Source organism: Struthio camelus, chromosome 18, assembly GCF_040807025.1.
Source record: "Struthio camelus isolate bStrCam1 chromosome 18, bStrCam1.hap1, whole genome shotgun sequence".
In the NCBI taxonomy this organism is placed as follows: Eukaryota; Metazoa; Chordata; class Aves; order Struthioniformes; family Struthionidae; genus Struthio; species Struthio camelus.
Window position 1 is genome coordinate 8,650,264 of NC_090959.1, and position 15,789 is coordinate 8,666,052.

Consider the following 15,789-nt stretch of genomic DNA (forward strand, 5'->3'; position numbering starts at 1 on the left):
CATACAAGAACCTTTTTTTTTTTTTTTAAACCAAAACTGATTATCTTACCAGAGGGCTCCATCAGCTAAAGCTCATGTAAAATATTTAAAGTGATGGAATTACAAAAATACTGCTACTGCAGTACTTTTCCTCTCTTTCAGACTGAGAACTCTTCGCAACCCACCATTGCACATCTAGATAGCATCACACTTATGTGTAAGCTCCTGCTCCTAGACACAGTAAATTTACAGTCTGACCTCAGCTTTAAGACTCTGCATACTACAGCTCCTTCCTTCCTATCTGATATTCCCATTGCTACGGGAATTCATCCAATTTTTCTACTCTGATTTGCCTCTCACCAGCAAAGAGTCTGTTTCTTTTTCCACCACAGAAACACAGTACAATCACCTTCATAAAGGCTTAACCCACAGTTTCACAACATTTCTTTTATCAAAAGTACCAGCTTAAACATCTCACCATTCCTCCCAGCCACAACAGTCTGCTCAGTCACTGTCTGCATGACTATGTAGAATGGGATCAGTGAATAGACCTTTTTTTTTTTTTTTTTTAATCTATTGGGTTAGCTTTAACCCAGGACAGGCACCAATTCACAACAGTTCACAATGCTGCTGCACAAATATTTGTGGTGGCATGACTGAGAGGGCAGAAATGAGCAGCTCGAGTAACTTAAACCATCACTAACACTAAAATAAATTGTTTTGAAAATACACACTCAAGCTCTGCATCTACATTTTTGTTTTACAGAATTTATCTTAATTAATGTTTTGTTCATGCCTAAATGACGCTACAGATTTGTCCTTGCCTCTTCAAACTTTGTGAAAGGGCAGGAGAAAAGAAAGAGTTTGAAATATAATCACATCTCTGAGAAGCAGCAACACTTTTTCCAGCTGTGGCTTTGTCTTGTGAAACCAGCTGAAAGACTTGCTCATAATTAGCATACAGAAAGGGCTTACTGTAAAGACATCTATACCCACATCAGAGAACATAATTCTGAAAAAGGAGAGGTAAGAAATCATATTGTATTTATTCTACTTGCCAATAATATAAGATTCAAGTGTGTGTTAACTAGGTATACAAGTAAGTCTTAGCTATGAGACTTATTCATTATTAAATAAACTTTAATATGTTTTTTAAAGTCATAATAGCCTTGAATGACATTAGAGTGGACAGATAGAGTTGACAGTATTCAGAAGTGACAACATTTCAACCATGCAAGGACTTACAGAACAAAAGTAAAATAAATATATTTCTGGGTTGAAGTCACTACAGGTCCAAGAACAACTCAAGCACAAATGCCAATTTACCTATTTCTAAAGCATTATTTTGACACCATGTAAAACAGTCTTGCTTTATTCTGGCTTTTAAAGATATCCTGGGATGTAACACACTAGGCACTACAATGCCAATGGAAAATGAGTTGTGATATTACTCTGCATTTCAGGCTGTCATTAGCAATTCAGGAAATACCAAGATATTTCACAGCAGAGCAAAAAGAGAATTCTAAAAATATTTCTTAAGCAATTATATGCAACATTCATTCACAGGCTGTTCAACGATAAAATTAGTACTGTGACCCTTGTTTTACTGTCATTCTGTCCACCTCTCAGCTGTATTTCTCTTTAAATCACTTCAGTTTCCACCCATGAATTTTGCACCTTTTTAATCTCATTTGTGCGTTCAGAGATCTACAATTATCATCGTTTCTTTCAAAGGATGTGGGAATGTATTAGAAAACAACCAGTCCTGCATATTAGCACTGTGCAAACCTTTTAACACGGCAAATAAACGTGATTCAGAAGAAAAGGATTTGCAAGCTGATATAATTATATTATATTTAACAGTTCATTTTCCTTCACTATGGCAAAAAGTATTTAAAATACAAAAGGAAAAACTGTACTGACAATTCTAACTTTAGGATGCAAACCAAAATCAAGTAGATGACCTTAATAAAGCCTGGCAAAATAAATGTTCCCAGCTTAGCCCACCAACACAGACCAAGGTGGATTCAATTAATTCCTTGACCACTATTGAATGTCCCATGCTTGTAAACCTTACAGAGAGGTAAACATTCAAATCCATGAAGATGAAGAAGAAGCTTTCTAAACTGCAGATTTATCAAAATAGGGCATTATCTTCACATATACTTAGGGCTTAGCTCCCAAAAGAGCCCTCAGAATGTAATTAAACAGGATAGTTAAGCTTATAGGAGAGCTTATTGCAGCTGAAAGGGGCTCTCTTATTCACCTCCCCATTCTTAGCCACATATTCCTACTTCTTCCATTGCAGTGGATTTATTATTTGTATGACCCTGCAGTGAGCCAGTTCAGTGGGCTCAATCAGCAGAAAATTAGATGGAAGAAGGGTGGGATTAGATTGTGCAGCCACAAATGGTAGGGGGAATGAGTGGGATTGTCCCTTTTAATAGTTAACAGCTGTTAGATCAATTCAAATCATCTCATCTGTCCCCTCTCTTCCGCAAAGACATTACTACGAAAAGAAAATTTTATACAAATATTAGCCAGTTCTCCGTATTTTCCGTACTTTTAACTTCACAGTGCTGAAAATCTCCCCATATAGCCCCTGCCACTTATCTACAGTGTTTTGGGTGAGGTTGGCATTTTGCAGTCCTGTGAGTAAAATGAACCTTTCAGCACTTGGTCTTGTTTCGCTCTGTAAGAATCTATATTAAAAACAAGACAAACATCACAAAACCCAAACCTACAATATATTTGCAAGGAACTCTTGGGTTTATTTAAATGTGTATGTATTTGTTTAGGAAAGCTTAGATCTTGATGGAAGGATAACATGGAATACTGCCAGCATTTCAGACTGCACCTAAAAATCGATGCTGACACTTTTTTCTGACAGCCCCAAAAATGAAGAAAGGGACTGAATGAGCCATGAACAAATACTACTCTCTTTTTAAGAACTAAACAGCATGGTTGTATAAGGCATGTGCAGCAGCAGAAAACCCAAAATGCAACTGTTTGCATAATCTAAAATATAAAAAAAAAAGGTCTTACATGACTTGTGTATAATTGTTAAAAAGAGTCTCTTTAATATTGCTTCTGTTTGTGAAAGATTTGTAAAACAAACGCTTTAACAGACAATTTCTAAAGAGCAATTTATTTGAAAGTTAAGGTTGTCATTCCTGCTTGCTGCTTATTTTTAATTAGAAGTAATCTACATACATTTTTACATGCATTTGCTCCTCATGCTAAAACATGATGAAAGTTTATATAAATGTTCAACAACATTTAACTATTTCTGTTTTGTATAGTTTTTATAAGCTCTTAAAAACAATGTAAATTATTTAAAGGACAAGAAAGTTAAAGTGCAGAAGAATCAGTCTTGTCCTATAACAGCCTAAATTTTAAATCTGTAAGCCATTCCTTATTTGTTGTCAAAGGCCAGTTTTTAAGGTTGGGGCCTAGATTAAACATCTCTGTAGCTTTGTAGATAAAGTATATGAACATGTCTTCACCTACTTTTGCACGTAGCCTAACGAAATGAGATCCTGATCTTGATTTGGATATTGCTATAGCATAAATATGTAAAAATAAACTTCTTGTTTATATAAACACTAAGGACGTTTTATCCTGACATGTATCTTAAAAAAGATTTTTAAAATTATGTATTTCTACTCACTTGGATACGCTGCGATAAAATACCCCTATTATACCGATGACCAAAAGCTGTTTTCCTCACTCTATTTGTGGGAGGAAATGGTAACGGTGTGCCTACACCGTTTTCTAAATATGGTAGAAGTGTAGCACCCCCTAGTGTTCCTTTACCGGTCATTACACTGGAATTAAAAAAAAAAAAAGTCATACCATCACATATCCAGAAACTGCTATTTAGAACAGTTTTTGCCATAGGATTCAATATTCCTTTCTGATGCAGAAATTAAGATTTATATTTCAGAATTATGTGAAATGCTCACATCAAAATACGACCCCAGTCCCCAGAAGAATCATTTTCCACTAACTGAGCTCTCTGAAAACTACTTCTACATAGTCACATGAAGGTTTTGGCCTAGAGACTTCACTGATCTGCCCGAAAACCATAGACAATTTGAGGGTGAAGCTCTCCTCGAGGGATACCAGAAATCTCTCCACTGTGGCAGCAGAAGAGAAGCTATCAAAGAGCACGTTTATACCCTATACTCAAATCGCATCTACTGGTTGATGTCAACGCCAACACCAAGGCTGAGCCATCCCATACTGACCTGTGTGGCTCTTACACGAGCACTCGCCGTTCTGGCCCTCGTGAGGAACCCTGGCCAGCAGGGTGTTCAAAGCTTTCTTTGTGAGGTAAGCTGGGAACAGTCCATCCTGCACTGTGATGGAAAAGAAGAGCTCACACACTTCTCACTATGCTAGAGAATGACCTTCTAGCCACATCACGTGCCTCATGAGTTAATTTAATTCTGGGGAAGCAAACAAGCGTGATGCATTGCTAAGTCTCAGTCCAGACATTTTTCTGCCATATAAGTTTACAGTAAAATATCTAGGACTACATAAGCAAATCTTAGTAAACTTGAACTAAAACGACAAAAGCTAGAAGCAAACTCGGGAACAAAATTGTTCTTGTACACTGCAGCAGCAGGCAGAAAGGAAATTGGGGGTCCTCTGCCAGAACGTTATCAGGCAATGAAAGAAAGTACCACCACCAGGGGACACTCACATAATCCCAATAAATACATATTCAAGAGAGCTCAGCATACCCGTGAAAACACTTTCTGAAGAACAGAAAGATATACGGGCCCTCAAAGCACTCCTCTAATTTCATCACAAATTATTACCAAATATCTTCAAAGATCTGTCAACACTAGATGACATTTAAAATTAGCCTCGTCTTGCACAAAGCAGATTTGATATTATGAGTTTTGATACGTCAAATTTTAATCCAGAGTTTTGCTATAAAGCTAACTAAAAATCAGGCAGGTGTGTCTGAGCTTCTAAATTTACATTTTTCTTTTACATTAAAAGCAAGCAGCTGCAACCAGGATGTCACTCACTCTGAACAAACGGAATATATTCCCATATACCTCAGAAAATAGAAAAAACTGTCATTCTTTCAAGTGGTATTGCAATCATGCTATTACAGTGTTACAGGTTAATCAGGAAAGGACATAATGGCTCAGTTCAGAGTATCCGTTTTCTCTGCAGTAACCCAACGGGCACAGAGATCTAATTCACTTAAAAATGCCATGCACTACGCGCCTTGAGCTCAGGGATGGGAGAATCTCCAATCACAAATGTATTTTCTTAACCTCTGGTCTTCCTGAAACTCTTTTAAAGATTTTTTTTCCTGGTGATGGGAGGAAGCCGCCTCACTGTGATAACAATGAGCACATAACACACATCAAACTACCCTTCTGAGGAATTCTTTTTGAGAAAATTCCCAATAAAATTCCCATACAGCACAAATACATTAGTAAAAGTCAGTCTCCTCTGGACAGCACGATGGCACAGCTAAACTCTTGCCAGCTAAACTTACAGAAAATAGCTACACTGGACAAAACGGTTTTAATCAGCCTGCTTAACTACGCAGTGCTTTAGAAATAAACCACTCCACTTCTCAGCTCAGGCAGCCTGAGAGCTGTTCAGTTTTGTAACTAAAAGCCCAACTACTTTAATCAGTACAAACAAACAAACAAAATCTTCCTACTTGAAGAGAATAATTCAGACACCTAGAGAGACATCTATTGATATTGTAGATGTCCTAGGATATCCCACGTGGCCTCTAGCTGTCACTCCAGAGGGCCAAGAATCTTTCATAGGTCCCACGTCATATGTGTCTGCTCTGTGAGGACATCTCAGCCCCCAGAGAGCACTACAAATTGCACTAGATACCTCTGTTTAGGAAGCTAAATCCCACCCTTTGAAAAATTCCTGGATTAAACATAGTTATGGTGCTGGTTAAAAGACACCTGGAATATCAAGGAATCAAGGAACAGTCAGAACTAAGATATCCAGGCAGACAAACAATTTACAGAACTTTGTTCTGAACAACATTGTTCAGAACAGACTAAAATGACAAACATAACTACAGGAAGAAGGAGAGAGAAAACAGAGTATTTCTGCAGGACTAACAACTTTATAAAATTCCTTGCAAAATTCTATCATATATATAAAGTGGAAGCTACGATGAACACATCTGGCACCAAACTGCACGAATTAATACATTTAAAATATATACATCATTAAACCACAGAAGCATAAAATTGAGTCTCTTAGCAGTACATAGAATGATTTCTCCTCTTAGGTTCCCAAGTGCGCACTACTTACTACCACTGAAATACTACAAGCGATAACTCTCACTGTTTTGTACAGGCACACAATCAGGAAACATTACTATATAGATTTATTATTTTTCTCATGTTTTCTTTTGTGGGTCTAGGTTATACAAGTTGTATTTACAAAAATACTAATTTTAGTGTTTCTATTTACTAATTTTCCATTTTTCTCTAGTGTTTAATTGGTGTGAACATTGCACAGAAAAGAAATGATGCTGTTGTTATGGGAGAGTAAGAACAGATGCTGGCAGAGAACATATTAGTGGTCAACAGCTGTGAATGAATATTCCTTCTCATAGGAGAGAACCAAATAAGTTTAAAAAAAAAAAAAAAAACACTTGTTCCTGAAAGAGAGGGGTTTCTGTGCGTCCGGTAATTAGGCACTATTAGCTGCCCTGCCCAGGCTCTATTGGCAAATTGTATTTGCATGACCTCAGCCTGATAGTTTTCAACCGTCTCACACAAACTTTCAGTTTGTAATGTGAATAGTACTAAATCATAACAATAACTCCATAAAAAATGTTCTCAATTCCCTATTAAAGTTTATGTTTTATTGCACTTTTAGGAGCAATAAAGGTCAACAATGTATTCAATCTTTGTTCATTTTTTTAACCCATTTTAGGTGATTTGCTCCTAGGTGTTTTCATAGCTGAGCAATACTACTGTAGTATGTTCACGCACTACTGCATTGATACTAGCTCAACTGCAGCAAAACAAATTTCCAATAAAGGATTAAATGTAGTTATAAATATTGATTCATTAGAATAATCTTTAGAATGCTAAGAAATAAAAGCAGCTTATCCACCCAGATAAAAGATAAAGAAACATCAGATTAAAAAAAGGTTTATTTCCAGGTCCAATTATTTCTAGTCATTAGTTTTTCCTTGACAGAATACTTAATGTATTAATGCATGAATGAAATATTTGTCTTTGCATTGCAGGGTCATCTATTTAAATGTCAGTTTAATAGCTCATTACATAAAACCCCAGGGTGAAATCCAGGCCCTATTATCTCCAGCGAGGCCAGAGTTTCACCCAGGACGTTCATCTGGTTTTTCAGTGCATGGAAATTACGGTCTTTCAAGGACAATAAAATCTCTTCTAGGCAAATTAAAAATTATTAATGTATCTAAGCCCTTCTTGTGTCTGTTGAGCAAGTTCTGGAAAATAATAGTTAATAGAAACGTTAAGGTGACAGAAACGTTAGAGGGACGAGGAAGAAACTTTCCATCCTATTTTCATTAATCTATTTTCTTGTATTACTGTTACTACTTTGCAATTCTCAATACTTTGATTTTACGCAGCACTCTCCAAACACTTTATAAAAGCATCACCAAGCCTATTTAATAAATGGGAAAAACAAGGAGGGGAAATAGTTTATTTTCCTCCTGTATATGACAAGGTAAACCCAATGTTTTGAGTCCTGAGTGATCAGGCTGGAATGTTTAAGAAGGGGAACACTGGTTCAAAGAAAAGGGTATGCATTCTCTCTTCCTTTTGAGCTTAAACATCCAAAGGCTCAGAAAATTGTTCAGTATTTCTTCAGGCGACTTCTGTTTTTATGATTCATCGGTGAACCATAAGATGCAGGAAAAAGGCATTAAAAACATGAGCCTTTTCTTTCCTTAGTAAAGCTACATGCCACCTTCAAGCCAAAATAACTTTGGTTGCACAGTGTGAACAAGACCAAATACGTTAACACTGCGAAAAGGCTTCTTGGGAAATAAGGCTAATAGTAGGGAGTTCAGCTGTATCTAAATCATTGTAGAAACATGTCTATCACCTTGGTCATGACCTCTAACAACAGAGCTTTTTACAAGCCAGTCTTGACAGTGCGTATTTCTGATGCACACAGATTTTGCTGCAAAAGGTTAAATTTAGGTCTTAACACAAAGTAACGCATTTTTGGCTCTGTTAAAAACTCTGCAGCCTTTCACGGGCTTCAATCTGACAAAGGTAAACAGAGATGACTACTAATAAACGCTCATGGCTCATTTTCATTGTTCTCTATACAGTCAATTTATGAAGGCCTGCCCCAACATCGCTGCTGACTTGCCTTCCTTTTTCAAGCCGTATTGCCCCTTCATTCAATCGAAAGTCACCATACTCATTCTGACATAAAACTTATTCAAAGAAAGGGCATAAAATAATAAAATAAAAAAGAAGAAACATAAGTGAAGCAGATCCCAATTTTATTGGGATCGAGTGGGAGGAAATGTCTTTATTTAGAAGAATTAAGTTTAGGAATTTGTTAGAAATTATACCACACAGGACAATTTTAGTTACCTGAAATTTACACACTTGAAAGGGGAAGAAAAACATAAAATTTTAAACATTTGCATAGATTGGACTGCAAAATCCTGTTTGTAGCGCAGTCTCCATTCTGGGCGATTTTCACGACCAGACTGGATAAACCCATGTTCCACCACATCTGATCTCACAACTGGACCCTGCTTTAAGCAGGAGGTTGGACTAGATACCTATCAGAGTCCCCTTCAACCCAAATTTTCCTACGATGCTATGATTTGCAAAACAGTATATATTTCTGTTTTAAAGCTCTCTTCTTTCTACTCTATTAATAGTCTTAAACATTGTCAAAGGTAAAGTTCAAGGAAAGTAAGCCTGTAAGATAGTTTTTCTAGCAACGAAGTCAAAGAACAGGGCAGAGCTGTGCTTGCCTTCCTATTTATGTTTTGGTGATGCTTTTTAGGTGATCATGAAGAATACAACAAAGAATCCAACGTATTTGGGGGGGGGGGGGAATACATAGAGAAAGAAGTTATTCACAAACTAATCGTACCAATAGGATCAATATGCAGTCTCCATATATCACATTATCAATTACTCCAGACTCACAGCCCACCTCTAGTGCAAACATATATACCGCATTTGAAGATTTATGCTTATTCTTCCTTTATTAGCCAGCCATTTTCAAAACCATGAAAACAACTATGCTGTGCAGCTTTTTGGTTTTACTGCTATATTATTAACCTAAAAGGGACAAAAAGGGAAAAAATTCAGGGAAAAATGGGTTAATATATACTCTTACAAAATAAAATGCAAATGCAAAGTGTTTTCTGGAAAATTTTTACAGGTTTTTTTTTTTATTTTATATTTTCCTTAAAATAGTTTTTTTTTTTTTGTTCGAATTAAATCTGCCCAACACATGGCCAAAATGTAAAAGTTTGAAAACATAATGCACTAATGTATTATCATTATCCAAGCTGCAGAAAAAGCACATATTACTCTGACAACGTAACATTAAATAAAAGTGTTTACATTTTCTATTTTCCAGAATGTTATTTCTGAGATAACAGTTTTTTATATAACAGTTCTAATCAGTTGGTGATCGTCAAAGCTGTTCTTCCTTTTTGAAGGACTGCCTATTTAGAGAGACAGTCTCCATTCCAAAAGGGAAATGTACGATCTCATTAAAATGGAAACAGCACATAAGTGCATAAAGATATGTGTGGAAATAGATCATCGTTACTTATGTCACTCATATGTCAATAATATCTAAGCAATTACACAGACATAAGTGACAAATTATAATATAGCTTTGTTCTTTTCTACTGTGCCCATTACTCCAGCCATCTAAAGTAAGCTCTTTTCACATCAAATCATGGATTTACACTGTATATATTACTTGCTTAAATGATTACTGTTTTTCAATGCAAATATCCATGTTGTAAAATAACGTAGTTTCAATTCCAAGTAGATATATTATGAAATACACTAAATACCAAAACAGGGTTTAAAACCTAGCATAAACTAAAATACAGGGTTTTTAAAATGTACATTAAAGTAGATTCTACTTAGACAAGAACTGACTCTTCTATCTAGAGAATCTATTTACTACATTAAAGAGAGAAATGCCTTAAACCTCTCTATTTTTGTGCAACTATACAGACCTCTAAAATAGCTTAGAAAGAACAACAACCCACCTAATACCAACAAACAGACCCCCTTGGCATAAATAAGCAAAACATAAGCAGCTAGATGGCAAAAATCATCTTCGTGCCATGTTACACTACTAAGATAACATTTTACAACAAAAGCAATACAATAAAGAGCAATTTTATCTCAAAGGTTTTACTGAAACACCAATAAAAATGGCATTTTCCTTGTGATCTGAAAGTTGAATCCAACATTACTTCTTTTTAACTGCACAGTTAATATAAGACTAGAAAACAAACTAGAAACTAATTTTAGATAAAAGCGATAAGCTGACTTTTGTAAAAATAACTAACCCCTGCCAAACCAATCATTCTATTTCAAATTCACTGCCTGTCCTTTCCTTCTAGAATACATCTCATGCCATGACAAAAAAATTCAACAACATTTGATCTTCTAAATAAATTGTGCTCTTCATCACTTAACAGACACCCGTAAAACAAAGGAGTGAAACTAGACTGCAATGGGATTTCTAGCTTGAAAGGAGAAGAGAGCCTCAAAACAAAAGAAAAGGTATTATAAAACCAGAGAGACCTAGGAGCTTGCATTAGAAGTACTGTCTTTTAAGAATGCGCTACATTAATGTATGCAGCAGTTGTTCCACCTGCTCTGCAAGTAGAATATTCATTTACTTAATAGATTCTAAATAAAAACTGCAATCAGTCACCACAGAAATTGCATATCGTTATATAAGAGGCAGTAATTGATTACCAGATGCTGACATTGAACGGGATTTCTACTTTTGTTTTTCATACAAGATAGCTTTTCACTCTTATACGCTACCTAAAATCTAGAGCCTGTTTCCCACCTTTCTTAAGTTGCCATTCAACTACATATTACAGGAAAATGACGTCAACTACTGTCTAATTTTGAGGAGGTTTTTTTTGATGTATGATTCCCATTGAGCATTTTAATTATAGGACAGAGGCACAAATCCATACTTGTTTCACTTCCCTCAAACCAGTTATGTGACCTACCCTGTACATTACTAACAGTTTTCCTTTATTGCAGAGATAGCAGATCTTCAAGAAACAGGCAGATTGTTCTCAAATTGCAGCGCAGAATATTCCGAATTCACTATCGTATTTTTAATACTACAACTGCTATCCCTTTTTTGCACAGTTCCATTTTTGCAAAACTGAGAAGCATTTTTACTCAATGACTAAATCTTGAATTTTAATTTTTACAGAGTCTGCTTCGTAGTGCCTTATGAAAAGGAAAGAAAAGCAAGCAATACCATGCAGAAACATATCAATCATACATCCAGTTCAGAGTCCTGACTCTGCAATAACGACTGGATCGTATACTTCAGAGAAAGGGCCAAAACTCTATTTCCCGTTGTGAGAAGTTATACTGTAATAGAAAAACTCCCTTCTGAGCCCAGCTAATTCTTTAATTCTCAAATGGACAAAGATTGTTAGGCTCCTGTAATTTTCATTTCAGCTACTATTGTTTAACTAGAACAGTTTTTATTTTAACTAGAACTATTTTTATTTTGTTGCTGTGGCATTTTATTTTTCTTGCTATTAATTGCCAAATGTTTAAAATAAGCCTGTCCCACTCAAGTGTTTTCCTTTAGGCAAAGGATAGAGAAAACATCAGACATGCATGTCTTCTACTTCCTCATATCTTGTATCTGCCATATCCTTCTCAAACTAAGGTAGGACCTTTCCTGCCACATACGCTGGAATTCCACTAGCTTTAGGAAGATTCTCTCCAGGCAGAAAGTTTGGTGTAAAGAGAATATTTTACAAAAATATGGCCTAGAAATCCTGATCCTTTTGTACTTTGCCTTGTAAATCCTGTGTATTAAGAACAGACAGAGAGCAAAACAGGCTCAAACAGATCAACCCCCTACCCTCAAATATTCCTGGGCCCAGAACAAGTCAAGGGAGATCACCCTCATTTCAGTCACACTCAAATGATGCTTCCTCTCCTCCTGCCATATAACTACAGCTGAAGACTGCAGAAGGAAATCACCCATAGGAGGAGCAGCAGTAAAAGCAGGGATATGACAGTCCAACATTTGCAGACAGGCTTGCCTAAGACTGTTTTTCCCTTGGTGGTTTGCTCCAGTCCTTCTTTCCTAATGCTTTACCATGTGTGTCTGTGGCCCTCTTCTGTTTTCCCCAGCTTGTCTTTTCCTATGTAATCTCTCTCCTCCCCAGAAAGTCCCAGAAGAACAAAATTAACGTGTTTTGGTGCCAGTGGACTATTTACTGCTTACGAGGCATGGTTCTTCCCCATAGTGAATCTAGCTTGTCTATTTAGATCCTAAATTCTGCTAGATGCGGTCTCTACGCTACTCAGTGTTTATACGGTGCCTAATACAAAAAAAGCCAACAACAAAATACCCCCCCTCCATGTTGGCTGGCCCTTTAACACCCCCCCCCCCACACACACACACAAAAGGAAATCATGCAACCAGTTTGAATGTATTTGCCTAGTGATTTTTAAATTGGGTTTACTTACCCCACGAAAATGACTAGTGCTTTCTTCTTCCCTGAATTTACTCCAATTCTGAATTAACTCATCTTATTTAACTGAAGCATAAAATAAAGGAGTCAGGTTGGTCATTCTTAGCTACTTCAGCATGGTCAAGCAGGTCTCTGGTTGATTTCTACAGCTCTGCAAATAGCATTAATAAGTGTAATGATACAACTACAGAAAAGTTTAAACTGCAGGTTAAGCTTTTTTGTTTCATTTATTTAACAGAGAAAATATCTATGAAAACAAGTAAAAAAGGAAACAACAGCTTTCTTGGCTAAGTTAATTTGTTTAAAGGAGAGGACAATGGAAATGACCCACTAGGAGCCAAAAAAAACTGAAGCAACCTTCAAATTAATTAATGAACTACCAGTACTCATTAATGTATTCTAGAAGAACCTACTCTGCTCTACCAGAAAAAGGGATGAGGGGGAAAGGCTGTTGCCATGACAGTGACATAATTTAGAAATACTGATGAGAAGATGCCCATGTATAACGCAGAAGTTGTGGAATCAAAGAGGTAAAATACTTGAGACTTTAAACCTGGAACTTAGAGCTTAAATAATATAGATACAGAATTATGAACCAGGCAGGAAAGTAGATAACCAACAAGTAAGTGGGTTGTCTTTTGGCAGGCCCACCCAGTTTTGTCAGTTTTCAAATCGTAAATATAACTTCTGAAAAGACACCTGAGAAAAGTAAGTAAATGTAAGCAACAGAAGTATGGCATTTCACTGACCTCTTTATATGTATTTATATAGTGCGTTAAACAATAGAGTTTACTTACTTGCCAAAGACAGAGCTCAGCAATCTCAAGTCTTCTTCAAGACGCGCATCATACACACATTGGAACGAAAGGGTCATTTCACTTCATTACCTTAACATGATGTTGCCCTCAACTGCCAGAGGAGAAAAACAGAACTTGAACAGAGGGTTCCACAGGGTTCTAACAGGTGAAAAGGTGGTCTGAGACTTCACTTGAGCGCCTTTTTTTTTCCTCTTGCCTCCCAGACACAATGTTTTTAACTCCAAAGTAGGTTCAAGACTTTTGTCAATTCAAATAATCAGTTTAGACAACTGTTAGCTCCTCTTGTGCACAGAGTATATCTATATTAGAAACTTAAGTTAGTAAATGTACAAAGGCAGAAGTCAGTAGATATCTCTAGGAGCAGGTACTTGAACTCAAATACTCGTTTAATATTACTGTAAATTATCATATCTGACTGCCTCATTGTATCTCATTGTCTAAATCAGTTTTATACCTAGCAAATATGCCTCAAGATTCATTTTTCTGAAAAAATATTACTAGATTAATTACAAATCTTACTTAGGTCATGTATTAAAATTGAGTTTCTTGTAAGAAAACATGCATCGATGCAAGTGGGGAATCGGTAATAAAAGTTATCTGCTCCTAAATTTCTTTAGTTTTGTTTCAAAATAAAAAGTCAAACAACATTGCTTGTTTGGAACTTGAGCAAATATATGAGAGCTGAAGTTTATGCTGAGACTATCTACAAAGCTATAAACATAGAACGTAAAAATATAAAAATCCAAATAAAATGAATAAAAAAATCCATAAAAATATAGAGCCCTATAGCTTTTTTCTTCTAGAAAGTCATGTTCCCAGTTCATAAAAATACAGACTAGCTTGCTCACCGATATGGGACAAAAACGGTGCAAATTATATTAAAGGGGTATATTCTGGGTTGCAAAACCACATTCCAGGCTTGTGTTTCTTGGTACTGCAAATTCCCATTTCTATTTGGCATTATTTGCCCCTATCTCTAATATGTTTCCAGAAGAAGGGAAAAAAATTTTGAATCATAGTTACAATTTCAATTGGGGATACTCTTTTTAGCTTAAGAAAAAAGAAAAATAGTAATTATAATAAACAATTAAGTCTTGCTATTTTATCATTTCCTTTTCATCAAGAAACCAATAATGGTTTGTAAATGATTTACTGCAAGTATTTTTATTTAAGAATCCCTCTTTTTGGCTGAGGTAAAGCATATGCATGGCCGTTGCCTCACCAAACGTCCGTATTGTACAAGCGCTCTGTAGCAATGCTTAAATTCACACATAAAATGCAGCTTCTGAATACGTTACCTTGAAACTCAAAATGAGGGTAGAAACAGGAGCATGAGTATTGTCAAACTGACTAACTAGGAGAAAGCATAACAGAAAGGAAATTCTGTGGCACATAGAAACCGCTTCAGTGAGCCTAAAACATTTAAAAATCAACAGGTAGCAAAACTACCTTCAAAACGGAACTGATTTTTTGGTCCTATTTAGCAGCTGGCTCCAGATGAATCATCCCTTCACTGGAATCAGCAGACGCTATGCTCCCCACAGCAGGGGAGGCATCTGCGTGCAAGATGGAAGCGAAGTTCTTTTTTCCCCTTTCAACCTTCTCCTCTGTGATGCCATCACCCCCTCCGGCCTTCCCCTGCCTCGGTCACAGTTTTGGTCAACCGGTCTGCTTTCCCCCTTGAATTCCAGCTAGAGCCTGCAGGTGGCCAAATCCTCACATCTCTAGGGCCTCAAAGCACCTTTTAGCCCCTCCCCCTCCATTTCAATGGAAATTATAAAAAAGGAGGGTAAGGTGGGGATTTCCCAACAGCTTTTCCGTTTTTGCCTAGCGGTGGTGAGCGACCACTGCCCGCTCGGAGGCGGAGAGCGGGGCGAGGAGCCGCTAGCCGGCTCTGAGGGCGGCGCCCGCCACCTGCGCAGGCGGCGCTCCTCGGGCCTGTGAGGGGAGCTGGCCGCCCGACCTGTCTCGCTCCCCGCGGGCCCTGCGGCGGCAAAGCCGCCCTGTCGTCCCCGGGGCTGTGGCGAGCCCAGCCCCGCCCCACGGAGACCGGCTCGAGCCGGGCCAAACCGGACTTGCCCGCTCCCCACAGCCGCCGCCACCTGCAGAGACGGCGAAGGCGCGCCCCGAACGCCAGCTGAGCCAAGCCCCGCCCACCGACCACTATCTGTGGGGGGGGCCTCCTGAGCAAGCCCCACCCATCCGCACATGGGACTGGATGAATCCCGCGTCACTCAT

General features: G+C 37.4%; 1 protein-coding gene across 10 annotated transcripts in view; it reads right to left on the reverse strand.

Moving 5' to 3' along the window:
• The window catches only part of ZMYND8 (zinc finger MYND-type containing 8), an 86,676-nt gene extending 70,976 nt beyond the window's left edge, over nt 1-15,700 (reverse strand). For 8 of the 10 annotated variants that reach the window (XR_011135340.1, XR_011135339.1, XR_693582.2 and 5 more), the window contains exons 1-3: nt 15,001-15,251; nt 13,531-13,642; nt 12,729-12,884 (exon numbers count right to left, since the gene is read on the reverse strand). The gene's annotated coding sequence lies outside the window, so the exon portion shown is untranslated. Of the gene's footprint in view, nt 1-12,728; nt 12,885-13,530; nt 13,643-14,849; nt 14,897-15,000 lie in introns of those variants that run through there. The other 2 variants (XM_009671084.2, XM_068912574.1) reach the window with 2 other exon arrangements.
• Between the last annotated feature and the right edge of the window lie 89 nt (nt 15,701-15,789).